Source organism: Bolinopsis microptera, chromosome 6 (genome assembly GCF_026151205.1).
Source record: "Bolinopsis microptera isolate Bmic1 chromosome 6, MBARI_Bmic_1.0, whole genome shotgun sequence".
In the NCBI taxonomy this organism is placed as follows: Eukaryota; Metazoa; Ctenophora; class Tentaculata; order Lobata; family Bolinopsidae; genus Bolinopsis; species Bolinopsis microptera.
In genome coordinates, this window is record NC_087077.1 from 14,117,419 (window position 1) to 14,128,344 (window position 10,926).

General features: G+C 39.1%; 1 protein-coding gene across 1 annotated transcript in view; it reads right to left on the bottom strand.

Annotated features, from left to right (window-relative positions):
• The window catches only part of LOC134816344 (RNA-binding protein with serine-rich domain 1-B-like), a 77,851-nt gene extending 67,143 nt beyond the window's left edge, over positions 1 to 10,708 (bottom strand). The window contains exon 1 of the mRNA XM_063825144.1: positions 10,680 to 10,708. The gene's annotated coding sequence lies outside the window, so the exon portion shown is untranslated. The remainder of the gene's footprint in view (positions 1 to 10,679) is intronic.
• Between the last annotated feature and the right edge of the window lie 218 nt (positions 10,709 to 10,926).

Genomic DNA, 10,926 nt, shown 5'->3' on the forward strand with positions numbered 1-10,926 from the left:
CATAAAAAATTATGAGAAAACCTGCGGATTAAGTGTAATATACTGCTGATCTGCACTGGGTAAATTAGATTACTAGGCAGGAGTGGTAATTTGGCAGTCTTCGCTATTAACTGGGCAGGTTTTAGGTTAAATTCGCAGTGGCAATGGCTGGAAGGGGCCTTTCATCTATCAATCAACTAGTATTTGGAATCACTGCCGTAAGTCAACAAGTGAAATAGACTTCTCCACTCCCATCAGTATATTCAAGAATAATCTTAAGAAATCTTTGTTAGAACTACAATCTAAATATGACCGACAACTTTGGTGCAGTTACAACTTTGATGCCAATGAATTATCATTGAAATAGGTTGATTTAGTAAACATAATCATATGAGTAAACCACGGTGTTATTGCAAAAAACCATGACAAGGGTATCAGACCTATATTAATCTAAGAGACGACACAAAACGAATCATCATACAACAAATTTTAAAATCCTGCGGCACAGGATCCTGTTGTTTTCCTACTCTACCTCTCCCAAACCCCTCTCTCCTTCTCCTCTCTTCAGGTTTATTCTTCAATTTTTTTTAAATTAGATAGCAGATATATTTTCATTTAAATGAAGTAATGGCATTATACATTGTTTGTTATCGTATGTATGTTGTGTATAGTGTTTGCTGACTGGGTATATGCTATATATTTTGAGGCTCACGACGTCTCGTCCCATGGGTGGAGTTGTAGGCTGAGTATGTGTTCAAATCTCCTTACTTCGTATGGTGAAACATTGAAAGGTTTGCCTTAGCCTTTGGGACGAGTGTTTGCCCACCGGGGATCCAAATATATGATTATCATGGACATTACTTTGACACATAAACTAATCAAACGACTTTAATGATTCCAGAAAATTTTACTAACTGCATTTAGCTAGTTTATAGTAAATACACACGATCGCAGAATAGAGGAGCACAATTGGGTTCCTTGTTCTGCGACTGTGTTTCCTCGGTGGGCCGACAGGTTTTTGTTGTGTAGTAGTGCTGGGAAAAAAAGGCTTTAACTATCATGTATCAATGAGAGTACAAATTTTTAATTCTTGACCTTAGTGCCACAGTTTCTGTGGTAAAAACAAATTTATAGTTAAACGTTATATATTGTAGAAGGGCATGATTTACTCACATCACTAAGCATCTGGATGGATAATTAGCACACAAAGATAAACTGACCTTTAAACATGACCACCAGCTATACCACGTAACCATAGCTCCGAAATAAATAAATTGCTCTACATAGAAACATCTGGCCTGATCCTATCACATTGTGGTCCCCAGGGGTTCGGTAAAGCCCTTACAGGCAACTGGGTCCTTTTACCAGCCACAATAAAATTGATCATGCCAGTACTGTCATAAACTGTAACCAACTATTTAAAAATTAGATATCTTTTGCTAAATTTTAAATTTTAAGTCATAGAGCAATCTTCTCAATTTTAAAATTTTTAAGAATTATATTTTACCCTAACTATGATGTGGTGGCATTTCATACTTAACTAAATTTCAACTTTGAAAGTAAATAGATTATTAGTGACAACAAAATTATAGTTTAAGACATCCATTCTGCATTGTGTTTCCAATATTAGAATTTATGATATGTATTGATTGAATAATTGGTAATAAATTTAACTTTTGTTTTATTAACTTTTGTTTTATTAATGTAACCATTTCCGTGCCGGCCGTATTTAAGCGATATCTTATCACCTGATTAAGATATCGTTATGTGACAAAGTTAGCCTAGAGGATGAGACGATTATCCTAACCATCAAGGGTTTGTGTAATTTCATAGTGTGACAAAGTCAACTACACTGTGCCTTTTAATAGGGTCACTTATATTAACCAATATCCTCAAACTCAAATGAACGTGTCCATAAATGGTTCTTTAACATTCGCTTGAAACAGTTACAGTTGTAGTATCAGTGATACATCTCAAAATCCGTGGAAGAGGGTTCCATGCAACTGGTGCATGGCGTTAGTAGCTGCGGGATGTGTCAACTTAGTGCAGAATCAAGCAAGTTATAAAACTATTTTCATACTCCTTCTGCGCAGAAATTTCAGGGTGCAAATCCCAGTGTCACCTAGTCTAGGGATCTATCCGAATGATCGGAAACTTAATTGAGGGTTAAATGAGGAGGGGTACCTGCAGTGGCATAACGAAGGGCCCCGCTGACCCCGCTGTGCTTTTAGAGATTTGACCGGCGTATCCTCTAAAATCGCCTAATTTGTTCAATTTTAGGGAAGGCCGCCAAAAGGGGAGGGGGCGCCAACAGGGGGGCGCATTTTCGGCGAGTGGGCGCCAACAGGCAACGTTACGCCACTGGGTACTTGTTCAAAGTTCAAGAAACTTCCTAGGTAGTAGCAAGCGAGAGGGCTCTGGTTAGAGCAAACATTGTAGCGCGATGCACTACTGGGTCGCGCGCGCATCAAATAATGCTTCTCGCAACCACAGATCGGCAACAAGCAGAGTGGCGAGATGCGAAGGATTGACATCGTCAATCAAGAGCAAACAATACTATAGTGGTTGCGAAAAGCATTTTGTAGGTTTATAATATATTGACCATTGTTAATGATCTGGCCCGGCGCGCGCTACTTCGTAGCACTTGCCATCGGGCCATAACATTTCGAGAAGAAAGCGGCGCGCGCTACTTCGAAGAAATTTAGACGAGTAACATCCGTCAATATAATATACCAAGACTTGACATACGTTGCATGCCACTTTTCGCAGCTGCCATTATGCATGATTTAATTACAAATATTCGTATGCGAAGCTTGGCTTTCATAATGCATCGATTTCATTGGACGAGAGCAACTGTTGGCGACGTTTGACTACAAATGGCAATGTTTGATTGAAAACCTGGTTTCAGCTGTCCCTGCTGTGATGGGTCGTTTTTGGAGAACATCGCCATTTCGAATTGACGGATGTTACTCGTCTATATTTCTTCGAAGTAGTGCGCGCCGCTTTTTTCTCGAAATATTGACCCGATGGCAAGTGCTACGAAGTAGCGCGCGCCGGGCCAGACCATTAACAATGTTCAACATTTCGACGCGGACGTTTTTTGTTTCTTCGCATCGATGATCGAAGCTTAAGCCAGAATCCTAATGAGATCGTTAATTTGCTTCGCAGAGCATGCAGAGCAACGATTTGGAAAAGTTGACATCGTCAATTAAGTAAAATACAATTTTTTTTAAGTAAAATACAATTTTTATTTTCCACAGAAGAATCAATACATATTGAATTATAAATATCCGATAATTCCATTAATAATCATTAAAAGTTGCTTTGTCATTTGTAAAATCAAAAACGAAAAGCCCCACGCTGAACGCGCGCGGCATTTTTTCTGCAGCTGCCTGGCTTCAAGCTTGTAGCCGCTATCATCAAAGCCGCCGCGCGCGCCCAGCGCTGGGGTGCATTCTCATTAACAATTAAACTTGGTCAAAGATATTTATATACAATTCCTAAATTAAATCAATAATCATGTTAATATGAGTATTCAACACTACTCGACAACAAATATTTGCCGGCTCATCGACGATTCAGTCGCCGAAACAAAAATCAAATGTTTGCTTTTTCGTTTCGGGGACTGTTTGAACTCAGTACTGAGAAAAGACAATTTTTTTTTTTGAGAAAAGACAATTTTATTATTTATCACCAATTCAATACATAATCAATAAATATATATCCGAATAAATTTGATTTAAAATTAAATGAAACAAGTATGCTAGCAGCTAGCGCGCTTGTATTTAATAAATATTCACGCTGTTAAAAATGGGTCTTACCACACCGCCACTCACATTAGCACAGTTGGTGAACGGACCCAGGCGCTGTTAAGCTTTTATGAGCCCTGGTTGACTGCTGAGAGTGGCGACGGGTCTGACATTAATTTTATTTTAGTTTTCCCTATATTCCAATAAAATTTTAGTTTTGAGTTAAATGATTTTTATGCGATATTTAAGTTGAAGCTGCTTGCAATACATTATTGCTTGAAAATTGTTTAAATATGCTCGCTATACGCTTAATTTTTAGATACCGTATGTATATGTACACATCAGCTCATAATACTAAATAACAATAATAAATAAATTAAAAGCATGAAGAGGTCCAAAACCAGTTCAAGCATGCGACACCAGGATGAATACATTGACATCGGAAGCTGCAAGCTTATTAACGTTTGATTCCACGATGATCCGTTATTATGCAGTCACCTTCAGGCGGTGTCGACGGATCATCCGAAAAGGGTTTTTGACAGGCTGTGCCCTTACCATAATTAAACTGAACCATTGCGTGGTACGATGTAAACATGAGTGGTGGATAAGAGAGCCGCGCAAGCGCTCGCGCCGCGCGCATTTGTGTCGCTCTGACAAATAGAGTTTGAATAATTTAGCTACCAAGACGTAAATCGCGCGTTACGTAAAGTATCATTTTTCCCTTCGGATAAAGCGAACGGTACACCCGCGTGTAACCTTCTTCAATGGGTTGTGTGCGTGTTTGGTGGAGTGAGTGTATAATGTAATGATTGAATGAATCTTTTTCTTTTGTGGTGTATATATGATGTGAGTGACAGGTGTAAAATGTAAAAGATATAAATATAAATGGGGGTCTTTTCATAGGAAAGTGTTGAAGTTTAAGTCCTGCCAGTTAATATTGTTAGGTTGGTGTTGAGCCTTCATGATAGAATACTTCAATTGGGATTTAATTGAGCCTAGAGAACCTATTTTACCACGTGCATTTGACTGTTCAAGAAACGTATTCCATAGATTTGCCCCTTTATATGCGAAATTGTGAGATGAGTGTGGTGTCACAAATCTGTCATCTCTGAGCTGAGACTTCTTAAATAGAGAATACATGGATATGGGCTGATGACTCTTCACTATCTTCATTGTTTCAGTAATGCATCTGTATCTATATATGTTATGTACTGTCATTAGTTCCTTAGATTGGAAAATCGGTTTTGTTGATTCTCTAGAGTGGAATTCTGCCCCAAGTATTTGGCAGCGATGTGGCCTTACTTGTCTATCACCAGTCTTCCTCAAGCTGATACATATAGAACACGGTTTAATGTGAGGTATAGTTGATTCATTGGATATTTGACCTTTCTTGTTTATACTGCACTGGATTGGCCTGCTACGAGAACAAGTTTTAAACTTGTCGCTAAATGCTTCCGAGTCCCCAAATAAGATTCGGACACATTTCTTCTGTGCAAGGAATAGCGGTGAAAGCTTATTAATTGATACACCACCCCATACAGTTATACCGTATCCTAGATGAGATTCAAAAAGAGTGTGGTATATCTGTTTGTACAGCTGGCTGGGGAGGGAGTTTTTTATTCGATAAATACGGCCACATATACTGTTTAATTTCTTAGTTAGTTTCTCGATATGAGGTGTCCAACTCAGTTTGTCATCTATAATAACACCTAGAAATTTCGTTTCAGTAACCTGTTTGATCGGGATTCCATCAATTTCTAGATTCAAGTCATTTTCAGTATTATCAATGGTCTTACGTTTAGTAGGCGAGAAGTACATGTAACAAGATTTTTTAACATTAATGTGCAGTAGATTATGGCGCATATATTGGCACACAGAGTCAAGAATTTCATTCGCTATTTTGTATGCTAGTTCCTTAGTTTCAGCAGCTACAAAGATGTTTGTGTCATCTGCAAATAGTACAAACTTTCCTAATGTACTACATCTATAGATGTCATTTATATAGATAAGAAAGAGCAAGGGGCCCAAAACGGATCCTTGTGGTACGCCTAGTTTAACTGGGAGAGGCTCTGATTCTTCACCAAGTACACTAACATACTGGTATCTATTATTTAGATAGCTGGAGAGCAGCTTTAGTGCGTTTCCTCTAACTCCGTAATTACTAAGTTTCTTAAGTAGCATATCAAATGGTAAGGTATCAAATGCTTTAGAGAGATCGATAAATATTCCTAATACGTGGTTTTTATTATTCCGTTTTTCTTCGACATGATTTACGGAGTAATTAAGAGCATGACTTGTCGAGTGGTTTTTTCGAAAGCCGAACTGATTTTCGAATATTATTCCTCGAGATAAGAAAAAGTTGTATAATCTACTGTAAATAATTTTTTCAAATATTTTGCCAAATACTGGTAATGTTGATACTGGCCTGTAATTCTCGAGTAATTCCTCATCTTCTTTTTTATATATCGGGGTTATCTTACCCGTTTTCAGTTGATCAGGGAAGACACCTTCATTCATGCAGTTGTTATAAATTCTGGCAAGATGTTCTGATATAGTTTGACTACACTGCTTCATTACATGTGCCGGTATGTCGCTAGCTTTACCGTTATTAAATTCACTTATAATTTGTATTATTTCAGAGCTTGTACATTCAGCGAGATAAATACTTGACGGACAGGACTGTGGCAAGTAGTCAGTGAATGATTTAGCAATTATAGGATCTTCATCAATCCTCCTCTCATAGACCTCGTTCAGATTGGAGGCGATTGACACAAAGTACTTGTTAAATTCATGAGCAATAACTCGTCGACAAATAACACGCTCATTGTTTATCATGAATGACGGTTTCATTTGCTTATTTTGCTTTCCTCGCACTTTATTAATTAACTGCCAGGTTTTTTTACTGTCACCCTGACACTCCTCAATTTTGTTGCACGTGTAGTGGCGTTGAGCTAGTCGTATTACGTGTTTAACTCTCCTACGTTTGTCAGTAAAATTAGCATGCTTTTCCCTGGCATCATTACAAGGATTGCAGTGACAGGCTTCCTTGATCTCACGACAAAGTTTACCTGGATTATGCAAACATTTCTCTCTCTTCGCTTTATGCCAGTGGTCGTGCAGCTCATGTTTTTTATTTATAGACGCGATTAATCCTCCTGTTATCCACGGATTTCTAATTGGCGTTCTTTTGGAGACTTTAGGTTTACTGAGTTTACATGATTTGTCTAGATTCGTTTTGAATGTGTCATGAAATTCATTAAAGTTTCTTGGTGGATGCTCAGAGAAATCTTGGTTTAAAGACGAAACAAGAAGTCGAACGTTCGATTCACTGTAATCATAATATTGGGTATGTTTAACTTGAGGTTCAGAGTTAGTTACAGCTAAGTCTTCAAAAATATGGAAAACTGGCAGATGATGCGAGATTCTGTCAGATACTGTACCTGAGGCAACAACCTTGTTAATATCATTTGTGTAAATGTTGTCAATACACGTTTGATTACATCCCGGTTTCTCGTGCGTGTGTGTTGATATAAGAGGTGAGAAACCAGCACTAAACATTATCTCCTCGAGATTGTTAACTTCTTTACTATTAGCATGAAGGTTGACGTTAAAATCTCCCATTATGTATGCAGATCTTTTAGGCAATATCTGGAGTATTCTGGATAATTCTGTCAGGAAGCTTGCAAAATTACCGCTGGGTGGTCGGTAAATAACCCCAAAAGTTACTTCTTCTGAGTTTTTACGACTAGTTACGAATAGTGATTCTAAATTCTCGGTTACGTCTGACGCAAGTTCGTTCACAATACTGCTAAGTCTATCTTGAACATATAATGCTACACCAGTTCCTTTGGATTTATTACCTACAGTATTCTGGTAAAAACTATTGTAGTTAGGAATTGAATACACGGTGCTTTCATCAGGACCTATGTTAGTTTCTGATAAACCTATTACGGTGAAGTTTTGGTTAATGCGGTGCAGTTCAGTTAATAGACTATCAAAATTGCTTTTATTGCCATCAATGTTAAGAAAGTAGGAGCTGGAAAACTTTTTAAGGTTTTCTCCATGCGATGAGTTGATTTCATTAGCAGAATAAGCTTGGCATTTGTCTAAGATTGAGGATATTTTATATGTTTCGTCATGTGCTTCTGGTGAGGTTGTGTCATCTATAAAGTGTTTGAAGGGATTATACTTGTGTACTATTTTGTCTTTGCATGAAAAGCAATAGAAGTTGTCATTAATAATTTGTGCTTTTGATTGTGAAAAACACTTTGAGTGGGCAATACAATTACATCTACTGCACTCAAACAACGGCTGACCCATGTAAACATTTTTCAGGCAATGGTTACAGTTTTCTCTCAAGATTTTGTTGATCATACCTGGCGATCATCAGGACTAGGTAAGCTTGCAGCTTGCGATATCGGCTCGTTCTGTGTCTTGCTAGGGGTTCGGGTCCTCCTCCTTATTTCAGCTCCTCTATTTAGCCTGTTAAATATAGCTTTCTTAATAATAGCCGCAAATCGTTTAACACCAGCCTCATTTAGGTGCAACAAATCAAGTCTACGGTTTTTATCAAGTTTCTTCGATAGCCTCTCAGACAGCAAACAGTTGCGATCTAAGAAGTCATCGAGACCGCGGACATGTGATACACCCAAACTAGGCTGATCCAAATCATTGAATATACGTGAGTTAAAATACAAAGCTTTTTTATTAAGCTCGTTAGACTTGGTAGGCAGTATCGGAACAATGAAAATTTTAATACTACTATTAAATTGTCTAATTTCGTTAATTTTAGACTTATACAGCTGAAACAGCCGATCAATGTCCTCCTGATTTCTAACATCGTTCTTTTTTAGATTGTTAATGCCACAAGATACTACGATGTTGTTGTAGCCACAGCACCACTCAGGCTTGATGTCCTCCATTGTAGCGGCCCAGAACCGTTGACCCGGCATTAGCTCACCAAACGAGTTTAGTTTGCTAGTTCCAAAGGCAAGGTGGCCAGTATTGGAATCACCGACTATGCATGTTGAGTTGCGATTTTTCCAACTAACTGATCGGAAAGTGAGGCTGTATCGCACTCCTTTCTCGACAGAGCCCTTCTCTATTCGGTGAGAGAAGAAGTCCTGCGATCGCCGAGTCATTCGGTACATTGATCTGTCACCGCAGTCTAACTTGAGACTGTCAGTCTTGGAGCTTCTGTCAGCAAACAAGATCTCACAAGGTTCACCCACTGTGATCGTATAAATTGACGATTCGGGGTGGATTGTGATCTCATTATCCGAGTGTTCTGGCAGAAAGCTCTCCTGACCAACGTATCGATTGACCAAGCAGGAGTTGATAACTGGTGCTGCTCCTTTCTTCTTCAGCTCGGGATAGCTCTTGTAGAACTCTTCAGCCTGCATCTTATTGATCGAATCCACTAGGGGTTGCAAGGCTTCAGGAATGATAGGCGGACTAGTGGTCGCTTTTGACCCTACATAAGAATATGGATGGCCAAACGATTTCACTGAGTGACCATTCTCATCATTAAATTCAGTGGCTGTTAGGAAGTCAACAATGGGCTGCGCAGCGTGTTCATCAATAAAATCGTTGATAATTATTGCCGGGACCATACCGGATGGGACTGCAGGGGGCTCGAACACGTGAAAAGAAGGAGGAGGAGGAGGAGGAGGAGGCGTAGCAACATGTTGTGGTTGTGATGTGGCCGTGGTTGTTATGCTCTCGAGTTTCTCTGATAAGGCCTTCAGCGTTGAATTGGTCTTGTCTTGTTGCAGATTCAAGTGCGTGAGACCTGTGTTGATATCTGATAAGGCCACCACTCTCTCAGCAATCAGATTGTAGCTGCTACTGATTCTGTCTGTGTCTGCAATCAGGGAAGTAAGTTTATCCTCAAGGGAGGTTATCTGTTTCGTAAGGGAAGCATTGTCATCTGATAAGTTAGATATCCTCAGTATTAGGCTGTCAGTTTGTGTATTGTTGCGGGCTTCAACTCCCGGTGGGTTGAAGCAAAAGGGGCACATCCAGTCGATAAGCTGTCCAACAAAATCCTTAGTGATACCTTTAAGGTTGGAACAGTTGCTGTGCCATTCCTGGGTGCAATTGGTACAAGAAAGAATCCAGGCCTCTGGGTCGTGCTGGCCACATGGGCATTTCTTAGGATTTGGAGGGGAGGGATTCTTCTTGTCCTTCTTGTCCTTCTTCTTGTCCTGTAGTTTAGATGGCATTCCTCCGAGGCTAGGTCGTTGTTTGCTGATAGGTTTGGGCATGATGTAGAGAGGCAATGGGAGCACCAGGCTGACCAGAGGGCACTGTCACATCCGACCCACAACCGACCTGAAAATAAGAAGAGCAGAATCGCCACACAAGAGATCTCTGTTAAGCAAGAGTTGAATCAGAATTAAGAGGGGAGAATAATAATTGTAATTTGAGTAATACAATCACAGGGCTAGTTAATTTACGGACGAACACAACATGACAGTTGTAAAGTAGTGATTGAAAGACATGATTATTTGAATGTGTGATGGGATGTGTTTAAGAATTGGAATGTAACTAATTGTCGTAATTGAGATTAATTTAGATATAAATTAATCAGAAAATACGATTGAATAAAAAGATTATTATAGTTTCAATTTGTAAGACTTTAATTTGTAAAATAAATGTTAAAATGTATATATAATGCCCAATGTCGTTAAGACTCAACACTAGTACTTACAATAATTTGAGGGAAAGCAACAACATCAGATGTACCAATGAGTCACAAGGAGGTGATGTGGTCAGTTTGTAAATATGGCGTGGTTAGTGTAGTTACAGAGACAACAGGTGTGGTGGGTACTCAACTTCTTAACAGGGCTGGGAGTAAGTCTTCTGATTCAGCGCCCTCCGATCCTCCATGGTGCTCCCGGTGCCGTAACGTTTTAGTGACTCATTGGTACATCCATGTCATTGCACATCCTCAATAAATGTATTTAATTGTAGTTGTGAAAGTAGTTTAAAACTACTATATCCGACTAATCACACTTTATAATGGTTAAAATAGAAAGTAAAAAGATTTTCCTCGATGGGCCGGCATTCGCAACCGCGAAACGTTTTGAGTACGACAAACGATGACACCACCACCAGCCGTTAATTGATAAGTCCATGGGTGACGGGATAAAGTTAAAGTAAGATGTGTAATTTCATATTGCCTATCACCTATCAC